This window comes from Arvicanthis niloticus, chromosome 9 (genome assembly GCF_011762505.2).
Source record: "Arvicanthis niloticus isolate mArvNil1 chromosome 9, mArvNil1.pat.X, whole genome shotgun sequence".
NCBI classification, from domain to species: domain Eukaryota; kingdom Metazoa; phylum Chordata; class Mammalia; order Rodentia; family Muridae; genus Arvicanthis; species Arvicanthis niloticus.
In genome coordinates this window covers 3,310,042-3,324,027 of record NC_047666.1, presented here as the reverse complement: position 1 = coordinate 3,324,027, position 13,986 = coordinate 3,310,042, and the positions used below count along the sequence as shown (strand labels likewise).

Sequence of the window (13,986 nt, the reverse complement as noted above, 5' to 3'; positions counted from 1 at the left end):
TATTATTGTTTTTAACTTTAAATTCTCTCCTAGGTCTTTGATAGCTGTCATTCTGTCCTCGACACAATCCTTTCTACTGGTGAGTCGTTCCTCACACAGAGGCAGATAATGAATATGATGATTTGTGCCACTGCTGAGAACAAAGTTCTATTTTGTATGTCTTCCACTATTACTCCCTATGTTATTGACCAAGATGGGGTATCTCATTGAAACTACACATTCCAGTTAGACTAAGTACCAGTGATCCCCAAGAATCCTTCCTCCAAACAGTTTCAAGTGTGTGCCTCATGCCCAGCTTTCACATGGCAGTTAGAGATCTGAACATATTTATACATCAAGCACTTTATCCACCAAGATACATTTCTAGCCCTCAAGCTTGTCTTGCTAACTACCTCTTTTCTCATTCCTCATAGACAACAAAACAGTCTATCAAATATCTATAGTAGCCAGGCAGTGGTGGTTCACGTCTTTAATCCCAGCACCTGGGAGGCAGAGGCAGGCAGATTTCTGAGTTCGAGGCCAGCCTGGTCTACAGAGTGAGTTCCAGGACAGCCAGGGCTACACAGAGAAACCCTGTCTCAAAAAACCAATATATATATATATGTGTGTGTGTGTGTGTGTGTGTGTGTGTGTGTATATGTGTGTGTGTGTATATATATATATGTATATATAAATATTAATTAATCATTATAATGGTTGGGTATAGATAATATTTTTGTTCTCTTAATTATCATTTTCTGTGGATAACTACATTAGAGTTCAAACTTACATAAATTATAAAGGTAAAATGACACTGATTTATCTTGCTGCAGAATATTGTTTAAATAATCCTTTCTTTTCACAGAGGCTCTGCCTTAGAAAAACTGTTCCTTTCCAAGTGTAGATGCTACACTTCTAATGCATCAATATTCTTCCATAGTACATGATTAAAATTCCATGAAATAAAACAGAAAAGACAACACCTAAGTGGCTGTTAACATTTTCATTAATTTAATAGTAACAATTCTAGTAATTTACAGTAATATGATTAGTTATAAAGTGAAAATTTCAGTGAATAATGATGTTAGAAAACATAACCTGGAAAAGAGTGTAGAAAACGTTTGTAAACACAAGACTAGTTCATGAAAAACTGACAGTATAGTATAAAGAATACATTCAAGACAAAGCAGAAGACTTCATAGCTCCAGAGCTTCTAGGGCATTACTCAGAACCTTTATAACTTTATAATTTTCAACTTAAAGACCACTTAAGTCTTTCATGACATAACGGAAGTCACAAAGTCTTCCTCCCATGCTCCCCTTTTCTATTTTATTGATGATAGTGTCTTGACTTGTTTAGGTGTGGTGGTTTGAATGAGAATGGCCCTTATACACTCATATATTTAAATGCTTGTTTCATACTTGGTAGAACTTTTTGGACAGTATTGGACATTATGGCCTTGTTGGAGGAGCCATGTCACTGGGAGGTAGTCTTTTCGTGCTATCAAAACTCCATCCCATTGCAGTTAGATCTCTTTTTTCATCAAACTTGTGGGTCAGATGTGAGCTGTCAGCTACTATTTTAGCATCATCAGGGCCTGTCTTCTGCTATGTGCCTGCACCACAATGCACATGAGTTCAACCTCTGAACCCATAATCAAGTCTGCCATTTATTACTTTACTTATAATTTACTTTGGTTATGGTGTGATCTTTAAAAAACCAAGGAAGAGTGTGCTTATAATTATACATGTGTTATGAAAAGTCATCACTTTTTTCCTTCTATTTATTATGAAATACTGAGAATTTATAATACATTATTTAATTAGTATTAAGGACTACTTAATGCAAAGATGACATGAGCACATTTTAAAAAATTGTAAGCTCCTGGTTATAAAACGAAGTTGTACTGTTATTTGTTTTTATAATTGACACTATTATGATAATATATTAGAGTATTTAGTGAGTATATTTCAACAACATAAATAAATTATTTTCATCTCCTTTTTCATTTAAAATTAACATTAATTATGTCTATTCTAAATATAGAAATATGTATATACATATATACATACATATATATGTATAAAATATTCCCACCTTACATAACAAAAATCAGTGTTATGGATTTAGAATTTAGACATTACCAACCATCAAAGACACTCTGAATGAGATATCTGGCATTTTATTTTGCACATTATTTCAAAAAATAATAATTTTAGTAATTTTTGAAAATTCATACAATGTATTTTTTTCTATTTTCCTTCTTTCTCAATTCTTCCAACATCTATCCTCAACCTCTTTATTTACCCAATGTCACATCCTATAATTTTCTATATAAAGCTCAGTTTATAAGACTATTTTTCATTTGAAATACCAAGATTAACATGTTCCTTGCTCCATCTAGTTCTACCTTTCCTAAGACTGACTTCATATAAGTTAACACAAAAGCACCTGAGACATTTCAATGCCAGGAATCATTTCTAGTGATTATTTGATAAGTCTGTGGTGTAACTTGATGTAGATGCTTGAGCATGTGTTTTTAAATCTTCTTTGGTATAAAGAACACTGAGAATCTAGGTTGGTAAACATTTGTAGATATCTGGAAATTCTCTAAACAACAGAGTGCTGTGTTGGGTTTTTATGTTTTCCTGATGCATAAGCATAGAACTGCCAAATAACATGAGACAAAATAAATATTTGAGACATCTACCAATCACACAAATTGCCTATAAAGATTGAGAAAGACCACTGTAATTCCTATGTATTCATGAAAATAAGAAATATAAAATATAATTGCATAATTATTATTAAGAATACAGCAATTGATAGAAAAATACAGATACAAAAATATGATTGAAATTACATTCATGAAGAGATGTTGATTCACATCAAACAAGTATTACAAAAATTGGATGTTGAAAGTCTAATATGAAATCTTTTATGTAAGTTTCTTGTTTGCTTCCTAACAACCAGGTAGAACATAAGATATGATAAAACATTTCCAGGGGACCATTTTGTTTTATTGAAGTAAGAGGTGCCAGCCAGATAGAGTTACATCAGGCTAGTTAAAGAAGGTGCCTCTAATTTCTGCATATATATTTCCACTCGTCCACATATTTAAAACGAAATAAAGCTTAATGATAATTAAATAGCTAATAACTTTGTGAGCAATATAATTTGCAAGTGATTTATCAAGTCAGGCTATTAATTATCCATTTAGAATAAGCAAAATATCTCTTATGAAAATGAGCCTGCTGCCTTTTCTCATTTTACCTCCAGATGTCAAAATCCCATCGTAACCTCCTAACACCATCTCAAATGCCATTTTCCTTTTGAAATGCTGTCTGAATGTAAAGGTAATTGAAAGCTAATAATACTTTCATCCTGAAATTGAATATGGGATTCATATTTGAACCTTTGGAATTCATCAGCCAACTAGAATGCAAAGTAGAAGGTGAAATTTATAATGCTATAACCACATCATTTATGACTTCAGGAGTAAATTTTTAAATACCAGCTTATTCTAGAAGGAAAAGCTGGGATAGTGACAATTTTACTAAGCGTATAATGAAAAATGACTAACCAGCATCAACACTCAACTAAAGTTAGTATGATAACTAGGTAAATAAAAATAAATGCTTAGGTGGCATAGAAGTAATACATAGAAAAGCATGAATTGCAATGCAAATTACCCAACCTAAGAAGAAAAATAGAAATTAGAGATGCTGAGACTTTCTGTCACTACTGTTTTAATACAGTTTTAATTATTATATAGCTATTTGTTCTCAATTTTTAAAACAAGCTCATCTTTGTCAGCTATTACTGAGTTGGTAATGTTGTATGACGTATTTCACTAAACCTAATCATCTTAAGTGAATTAGTATTACAAACACTAATCACCTTAAGTGAATTAGTATTAGAATTACAGTTTCACAGGAGAGTTATCTAGGTTTTAAAGGTAAATTATTTTTTCCACCTACTACATAAACATCTGAGGTTGGCATCTAGAATACTTGAATCATGTGCTAGAACTCATGCATGATATTTCCATAACCATTTTTTCTTGAATAATATTTAAGTCACTTGTAATTTTTGCATATCTAAATTTTGTAAGTAAACAATCATTGCCTTATAGTAGTTGTTAATGAATCCTGATGTTTATCTTTATGAACCATACCGTTCACCTTTTAACAAAGAAATAAGTAGCAATATCACTGAATAGTTACGTTTGTAATAAAACTAAATTATAAGACAATCCCATTGAATGAATCTTTTAAAAGAGAACATTACAAAATTTTCATAGTTATCTTTAACTTAGAGAAAAATCAAAGTTTGGCATTTTCTTTTCAAAGGTAGTAAAAAAAAACTTAACAACTGAGATTTTTCATTCGTGTTTCTTATCTTTAAAGTAGATTTCAATTTTGATGGGCACATTTTATTAATTTGGAAATCTCTTAGGCTTCCATCACAGTAGTGTTTAGGCTCAAGCAGTTCACTCGTAAAGGAGGCATACTCAGGATAACAAGATCACAAAGGATTTCACTCTTCATGGCTACATGTCTTTACCCATACATATCCAAAATACTCATGTCTATGTGGAGGAGATGAACTAACACTCATCAGACAGTGGTTTTAATTTTAGTGACACATTATTTGTGGAAAAAATCTGACAACTTAAATCAACTTGATGAGAATATAATGAAGGAAACAAACATATTGAAATAGTTTAGTCAATTTTATGTTAAAATATGCAGTTTTTTAAAAAAAAAATTGAAGGAATTTTCAAATGCCTTCTGTTTTCTAGTAGACTTCCCCACCACAAAAGCAGTAAATATTTATATCATTAATTTTAAATTGGCTGTGAATTTGTGGGCATTTGTCCTTTTTCGAATATCCATGTTCTTCGGCCTTTGTATTGGGAGACACTGGTGTAACAGTAGAGGATGAGGTTTTTCTTTCAGTTCTAGTGTAGCTCAACAGCAGGACCCTAATGTATGTGTGTAATAAAAATTTTAATATAAATATATATGGTAAATTAATAGAGTGATTGTTTTCACAATCCTATCTACTTCCCCAATAGTGACACAGAGAGACCAAGATTTATTTAAGCAAGCTTTACCGTAATACTGGGCAGTCATTGATCTATTTTAATCTTCTAAACTAACCTGGCTACCTCTCAGCCAAAATCCCCATAATACTTGCACATAGGGCTTCTTATTCACCAGTTGAAGTCTCTCCTCCCTCTAGGCTAAATCTGTCTTATTCTTCTCTCTTTCCTCCTACCCTGGCTGGCAGAAGTTTAGTCCTATCCTCTCCTCTGCCAGCCATTGGGTAATCAGCTTTTATTGACAGGGAAATAAATAATAAACATTGTTTACACAAACTTGAGACAGGAGATTTTTTACATAAGCATTATAATGTCATATTTAGTTGAAACAAGATATGAGAGCAGAAAAATCAGCGTTTGAATACCACAAGAAAAAATATTCAGCAGTGCACAAAAACATTGTGTCACATATGTTTGTTCCCCATTTCTGATATATAAGAACCATAGTTTACAGAATCTGACCCCAAGAAACTAGTATAGAGGGGTTCCTGTTAGTTCTAAGGTACAGTGCTCTGTATGGGTAGTTACTTCTAGGACCAAGGTCCAGTGTTACCATGAGAAAGGCTTTTCCTCTGTTCTTCCAGATGGCTTGAAGAGCTCCCCTGTGAAGCAGACCCATTCAAGATTCTCCTGGCCTCTCTGCAGGTGCTGGATCACAGCAGAAGTGCTAATTTAGACAATTCCTTTGAATGACTCCTATGAAATCCACAGAGTGGGGATGTGGTGTGCTCACATAAAGATCTACTTCAACAGCACCTTAAATGCAAATATCCTAGAGAAACATCAAGCTCACACCTGCTGGCATGAGGTTTGTCTGTGCATTCCACAAAACATTAAATGTTTCTTAAAGAGGCAAATCCAACCTCTAAATGGAACGGCTGCTCCTTCCACTTCCTGTCCCTTCACAACTTCAAGTCCTCTCTAATTACTTCCAGCTAACCCTCCACTACTTCAATACTAGATTTTTATTTGCCAATTATTTAGATTACAGCCTCCCTGTCTATATTACAGTTCAGGTTCATTCTCTTAAGAGTTTTTTGATGACCATGCATACCACAAGGACAGACTTGTTCATATAAACATTGCACACAGTAATGCCAGATGCTAATGCAAAATGTGTTTCATCTCAGGGAAGAGAGTATCTTGATGAGGTTCTGTTTACTTGCCTTAGGTCTCTAATACAAACAAGTATTTGCTCCTGAGAAAGGTTTTAACAAATGGATTTCCTTTGCATTGTTAAAGAACCTGAATAAGCTCAGCAGATAGGCAGAACAAGCTAAGATTAATTGGAATACAAATACATGGGGAGCTCGGTTTAAAATAATCCTTCAATATGAAGTGACTGATCTCATACATATCACATGTCTTACCTAAAAATACATGGCACCCTTTAGAAATCCAAGTTATATAGGCTGTTTTTATCATAGAAACATAATATATAAGATGATTTTGACTGCTTCTGAAAGAAATCATATCTTTACATCTTTAAAATTGTGTGTGTCCAGTCTTAAGAACATTTATGAAAATTCTGAAAATCTGCATAGTTATTGATAATTATTCAGTTTAAAGAACATCTAAAAGATCTCGTCAATGATAGTAGACACTAATCATGAATATAGAATCTTTGCACCTTGTCTAAGTATAGAAAAACTGGGCATTTTGAAAAGAATGAGCTCCTAATATATAAAAGTAATGGCATTTGGAGATGGGAATTTGCAAAATGTATTATTAAGTAATGAAGATAAAATGCCCATAAGTTATGACATTGTGCAAATATACACATATACATATATACACACATATACATATATATACACACAGATACATATATATATACATATACACATATATCCATACGCATATATATGGATATATATATACACATATATATATATACATGCAGCCATCTTGAGCCATATACCCTGACAAGAGACTTGATTACAACAGCATACAACAGCTGAGCACACTCTGATAACATCTTGTTTTAGATACTCAGTATCTTCCCTTGGGTGTGTGAGACTTAAAGGTGTGATTTAGAGATAAGATGTAAGGGCGTGACTTAAAGGCATGGCTTAGAAGTGAGATATAGAAAGGCGAGAGGCAGACAGAAGAAATTATTATTAGGTACTAGTCACTTGGCACTTGGAGGAAGAACTTGGAATTACACAGTAGGCACTTGAGACTCGAGACAGGCAACTTGGATTAGACAATTGTATTTGGAAGAGGACTTGAGACTTGAGACTTGAGACTTGAGGCAGGTAACTTGGAAGCGGGAAAGAGACTAGCAACTTAGAACAGGGAATTAGGACCTGAGACTCGGTACTAGTAACTAGGGACTTGGAAAGAGAGAAGAAGAACAAATGAAGAATAAAGTGGATTGAATCACACTGTGTGGTCTCCATTCTTGGAGTCCGTCCTCATCCTCACTCTCTCTCTTGCTGAACCCCAACCGGTGGACCGGAGCAGCCTGGGGCAGTGTGGGCTCTAACAATTTAGCCCCCAAGGCTTTTGGCAGTGCGGGTTCCAACATTGATAGAGCGGTCGGCAACATTTTTGGCCCCCAAAAGTGGGGCAGTGATGCTCTCAGCATTTTTGGCTCCCCACATCGGGCAGCAAGGGCTGCAACATATATGAATATATATATATATATATATATATATATATATATATATATATATATATATATGAATGTGATTATATAAACACATATAAATGTTTTACACACACACATATACATATATATATGTATATATATATATATATATATATATATATATATATATATATATATATAAAATGTTTGTATATATCTGGTATGTGTGTATGTGCACTTATATGTGTAAAAGACCACTGCCTATAGAAAGTAGACAGAACTCTTATCTTCAGACATGCCACATTGTCACCCATCCTCTAGATCTTGGAATTTTGGTGTTTAGAAATGTGAGAAATATCTAAGCCTTGAATGATTCATATGTGATAATTTATTGGAGTGTCCAGAATTGGTTCTGTTTTGTTTTTTGTTTTTTGGAGACAGGATTTCTTTGTGTAGCTTTGGCTGTCCTGAAACTCACTCTGTACTCAAATTCAAAAATCTGCTTGGCTTTGCCTCCCAAGTGCTGGGATTAACGGCATGCACCACCGCTGCCTAGCATCAGAGATTTCTAATATATGCCAAAAAAAGATGTGCTTTTCATGTAATTACCTTTTACATAGTTTAAGATGCATAGTACAAGAATTTAATACTTGAAGGAGGAGCTCAGTAGGAATCTGGGTGATTATATACATATCTGAACAACATAGAGGTCAAAACACAAAACACCAATAGAGACTTTTAAAATGAAATGTGTGGTACTGGATACCATCTACATGACAAAATGGAACCAAATGAATATTCTACAGGTGTTAGATCATGCATTTTTTTCTTATTTTGCTAGACTGTGAGGCTAAGCTGTCAGAAGTGACAAATAGAAGGGAACTTCAGGCAACATCATTGATAAGAAGTAAATTATAAGTCAACAAGTTGTTGGATAAAATGCAGATGTCACACAAGCCAGAGTTATAAACGTTACTATATCAAGCTGCAGCTTTTATTCATCTGATGATAGATGAATCACTATATATAATTTTGCTTGGATAAGAAAATAGTAATAAAAATAAAAAATAGTAATAGAACTGCTTCATTAAAAGATAGATGTTAGACTAAGTAAATGATTGGTATTGAAATATTTCATTTAAACATACAGAATGCTATAATTTAAATAACTATTTATTTATGTTTTAATTATTTTATTTTAATTATTTAATAAAAATAATTTCATTTTCTCAAGATTAAACAGTTTATCATAAAACAACCCTCCTTCTATGGAAAGAAATCCTTTAATTAAACATCTCATTGCATTTGATATGCCTCATTTGACATATCGTTTTCACTAAATAAAGGAGTTTACACAGTATATATGATAGCGGTTAGACTGGCTGATTTGTCAGGGTCTAGCTGACTGGTATTATGGAAGTTGACAAAAAATGGCCAGTTCTCTTCCTTGTGAAAGTTCTTATATCCTCATATTAATGGTATATTCATTTGAAAAACCTGTCAACATTGAAGCTGTAGAGACAAAGAATTTTCTTTAGAGTTCATATGCACATAGTTCAAGTATTTGAAGGGGGAAGTCTTGCTGCATACATAATTTTTAATATTTAATATACTTTCAAAAGCAAAACCTGTTTGCTTCTCTTGAATGTTTATTTTCAGGACATGAAAATTTGACAGATGATCATTAGTGCTTTCTCTGAGATGACTGAGTGTGACAATCCCTAATTACAGATAACGACAGTTTTAAAGTGCATCTACCCATGCTTAAGCATGTCATTTCTTAAAATATTTGCTTAACTATTTACAGTTTGAAATTTGATACTTTTTTTAAACAAATAGATATGTCTTATTTAGATGCCATAGTTCTTTATAGTGAATATTTTATGTCTTCTAAATAACATCATCTTCTACAATGTTACCTTTTCCATTGAAATAACACTGTGGAAACATCATGTAGATAAAATGTTCTGACACATTTTCAGTTAAAGCAATAATCCTATAACTCTGAAAAAAATAGTGATTTTTTTTTTCTGGGATGGAAATATCTAGATATTGAGAGTCATTTAAATAAGTTTATAGAGGCTAGTTATTTATATTATTCAGGGAAATTTTTAGATTGCATGAATTTCATGTTTATATCAGGAGACTGATATTAAGACATTTATGCAAATGATCCATACTTCCCTGTATCACACTTGAGTGCAGAGTTGATTATTACTTAAAAAGTTATGATAATGAAATTTATAAAAATTAAAATTAAGTTATGAGTTATATAAAGCAACAGATTTTTTGTTTTCAATACATATATGTTAGAATCAGAAGAAATGAATAATTTAAAATTGTTTGATTTAAAATGTATAAAATAAATTAATACTAAATCTATACCTGTAGATATAAATTGACAATTCTCAAGCTCAGTCAATGAATACAGAAAGTTTTGCATGTTGAACAGTGTCTTCAAATAATTACTTGAACTTTGATTTATCCCAGTTCACCTTTTATCACTTGAGTTACAAGTGGTCTTCAGTCATATTATGAATGAATTTAAATATGAATGGTCACTATGAAATGCTAACCTGTATTACTGTCTTATACACATTTTTACTGTTGTAAAAATTCAAATTACTATCTTCACATGAGATTCATAGACATCTGTGTGTATCTACTATTGTTTTGTGAATTTCAAACTATGTGATGCAACTAGAATGTTGTCATAGTTAAAAAAATAAGTCTAAGTAGACTGACCATTGATTTCCCTGTTAAAATGCCCTGCATGTTATTGAAAACAAAAATATAATCCTCAAAAATACTAAAATCAGAAAAATCAGAATCACTATATTATTTATTTCTGCTGCTCAGAGGAGTCTAAATATCACACCATGGAAGCACCACACATCTATATTTATTGCTGAATTATTCACAGTAGGAAGCATGAAATCAGCCTACATATCTAACAACAGATGATTGAATAAAGGAAATGTTCTATGTACACAAAGGGTTTAAGACAGGCTTGGTTTTTCTTTTTAACTTATTTTTTTACATTCATTTTCACTGAAAATAGATTCTTCTCCTGTACAATACCACCTTAATCATGGTTTACCTTTTGCTCCACTCCTTCCTAGCTTCTCCAGATAGTCTCCTATTCCTTTACCCCTCCCAGTTCCTCATCATCTTTCCCTCATTATTCGATCCACTCCCTTTCTATTTCTATGAGACAAAAATAGTCTTCGTAGAAATGACAACAAACATAATAATATAAAATATAATGAGATAAAACAAAAACTATCACATCAATTTGAACAAGGCCAAACAACAGAAGAAAAACAGTTCCAAGAGAAGCCACATGAACCACAGACCCGCTCATTCATTTGAGAGTCCCATAAAAATATTCAAGGATAGCAAGTGAACTCAACTGATATTTATTTTAAAAAATACTACCAATGAGGGCAAAGATTTATAGGCATTGTTAACTCTATATTTATCATGTCTGGTGATATAATCTACACATTGTTGTTATAAGAAGTAATCAAGTAAAGTAAATGAGCCTATATGTGTAATAACAACAACTGGCAATGCTATAATAATACAGTGGATATAAATAAAACAGAGCATGACTCATGGATACAGACAGAATTCTAGAACATATTCCTTCTCTAATACTGTTTCCCAATGAGAGATAAAATGACAACATAGGAACACAAGAGAAACCAAACTGAGCCACCAGTTTACTACTTTAAGCTTTGCTTTAAGTCCTCTTCCTACATAAACTGGAATCTAAGCAAACCTGGTGACTTAGCATAAATACACATCCTTGCATTTTTGGATATAGCAAATCTGCAGGGAACCTCTGTGATAAAGTACATAGGAAGGGATGTATTCTTCCTGAAGGTTTTAAAGGATTTCTTGTTTTTTCCACACCTAGAGATTACCTACATGTCTTGTATCATGGTCTGTGAATTGACCTTTAAAGCTGTGGCTATACCAATCTATTCTTCTTTGTCTCTATACAAAGATCATCTTGTAATTACAATATACCTGCTTCTTAAAATCCAGGAAAATCTTCATACTTCAAAAGCCTCAGTTATGAAGCCTTAATTATGTACAAAATCCCCTTCGTGTATAAGATAACTACAATGGGCATTTTCCCTTCTTCACTTGCATGGATAGAGAATCACCTTTCAAAGCAGTGACGTTCACTTTTGGGTGTGTCTATGAGGGTGGTTCTTGAGATTATCCTAAAAACAACACTGGATGTAGGTAGCCACATCCCATGGGCTTTGTTCCTAGACTGAATTTAAAGGGATAATGGAGGAAGCTAGCCGAATGATAGCATTCTAATTTCTCCTTTTCCCAATCCACCTGAGTGAGTGGGCTGCCTCCAGGTGCCACAGGCAGGAGCTAGTTTGTTGTGCTCATACCTTCCTTGTACTGAAAAACTGCATTCCCTGAGCTGCAGGACAACACAAACCTTTCTCATTCCTTACATTGCTTCTTGCCAGGTGTGTTCACAACAATGAGAAATGGAGAAATACAGCAACACAATTAAAGTTCCAGGGTCCAGTGTGTAGAATGAATGGGGCATACTTGTTTTGCCTTATATAATACGATGCTGTTACCAATTTGATATGGCTCTCCACACAATACACACACAAACATACACACACACACACACACACACACACACACACACACACACACACATTTGTAGAAATTTAAATAATAGAGTAAGTTAGAAAAACAGTCTCTAGAATAAAATTTTAAGTGGAATAAATAGGGCACTAATTCATCGCCTTCAGTTTCCTCCTTCTGTATGTATTATCGAGGTTTTTTTCCCTATATTAATTCAGGAATTTTACTATTTTAATTAATTGCCCATTATCTTATGTTATTATGCCTTCTGTTAGAGCAGACTTTTCCTTTGTATTAGAGCTTCACAGATTAATTATTTGAGTAGTCATTCAGTGTTGTGTTCTCTGCTGATTTATATGCCTTGGTGAAACTCTCATATTAAAATTCATTTTGGTAATGTTTGTGGGTTTGCATATCACACTGAAATAATGATTAAGAGCAGAAAATATATTAATAGATGTTGACTGAAACCAAAGAATAGGTTGCCTAAATAATTCTGTTTATTAGGAGTTCCCTGAAGATAAATAAAATGGATGTACCATTTGTGGTGGTTTGAGTAGAAACAGCCCCCCTCCAGCAATAGGCTTATGTGTTGGAATGCTTAGACCACAGGTAGTGGCACTATTAGGATGTGTGGCCTTTGTGGAAAAAGTGTGTCATTGTAGGGCCAAGCTTCGAGGTCTCAGCCAGATTCTTTCTGCTTTCAGCTGATCAGCCTGCCTTTGGGAACCTTTTTCTCCTACTAGGTTGACTTACCCAGTCTTCATGTGAGAATGTGTACCACGTCTAATTGTAGCTTATTATGCCATATTTTGCTGATGCCCATGGAAGGCCTACTCTTCTGTGAGGGGAGATGAAGGAGGCAGGAATCTGGGGGGTACAGGATGTGGGGGAGAGTCTGGAGGGAGGATTTGGAGGAGAAACTGTGGGAATGTAATACATAAGAGAAAAATAAATATTAAGAAAAATTATATATATAAATGATGCAGAACTCTCAGCTCCTTCTCCAATAGCACATCTGTTTGCACTTTGCCATGCTTCTCACCAAGACAATATTAGACTAAACCTCTAAAACTGTAATCCAGCCTCAATTAAATGTTTTTTTTTTTTATAAAAGTTGCCATGATCATGCTGTCTCTTTATGACAATGAAACCCTAACTAAAATCCCATTAATAAGATATTAAATAGATAAGAATGGATTGAAATCTCCAAGGAAAGAATATTTTGTCTTCCAACTGTATGTGTTTTCTTTATTTGCTGAATCTTATGATTATTATTGAGAATAATATTGTTTGGAAGGGGAACCAAAATGTCAATGTAATTCAATTGTCATGATTGTCTTTCAAATGTTTACATGTTGGACAGCTGAGGCCAGTGACATAAACAGAGTGGCCTGAGGGAGGAGTCAGGGAATAATGATGATTGCTTATCTAATGTTGTATTGGATAAACTCTATGGACACAAGTCTGTCTCTTTCCATCTCTGCATGTTTTACTCTACAGATCATGTAGATGATAGTAATGCCTGTCTCATAGAGATGTCTTCAGGAAGAATTAGTAGTAAAAATTTATTTGGTCCACAATGGACTACAGACTCATCATTTAGCACAGGGGTTAGGCACAACTTAGTGGGAAAAACAAGGGACTAAGTGAAGCTGTGTAAAATAAGATGCGATTC

General features: G+C 33.5%; 1 protein-coding gene across 2 annotated transcripts in view; it reads right to left on the bottom strand.

The window, feature by feature from the left end:
- Positions 1-13,986, bottom strand: part of Grid2 (glutamate ionotropic receptor delta type subunit 2) — a 1,355,396-nt gene that overhangs the window by 939,492 nt on the left and 401,918 nt on the right. The window lies entirely within an intron of this gene.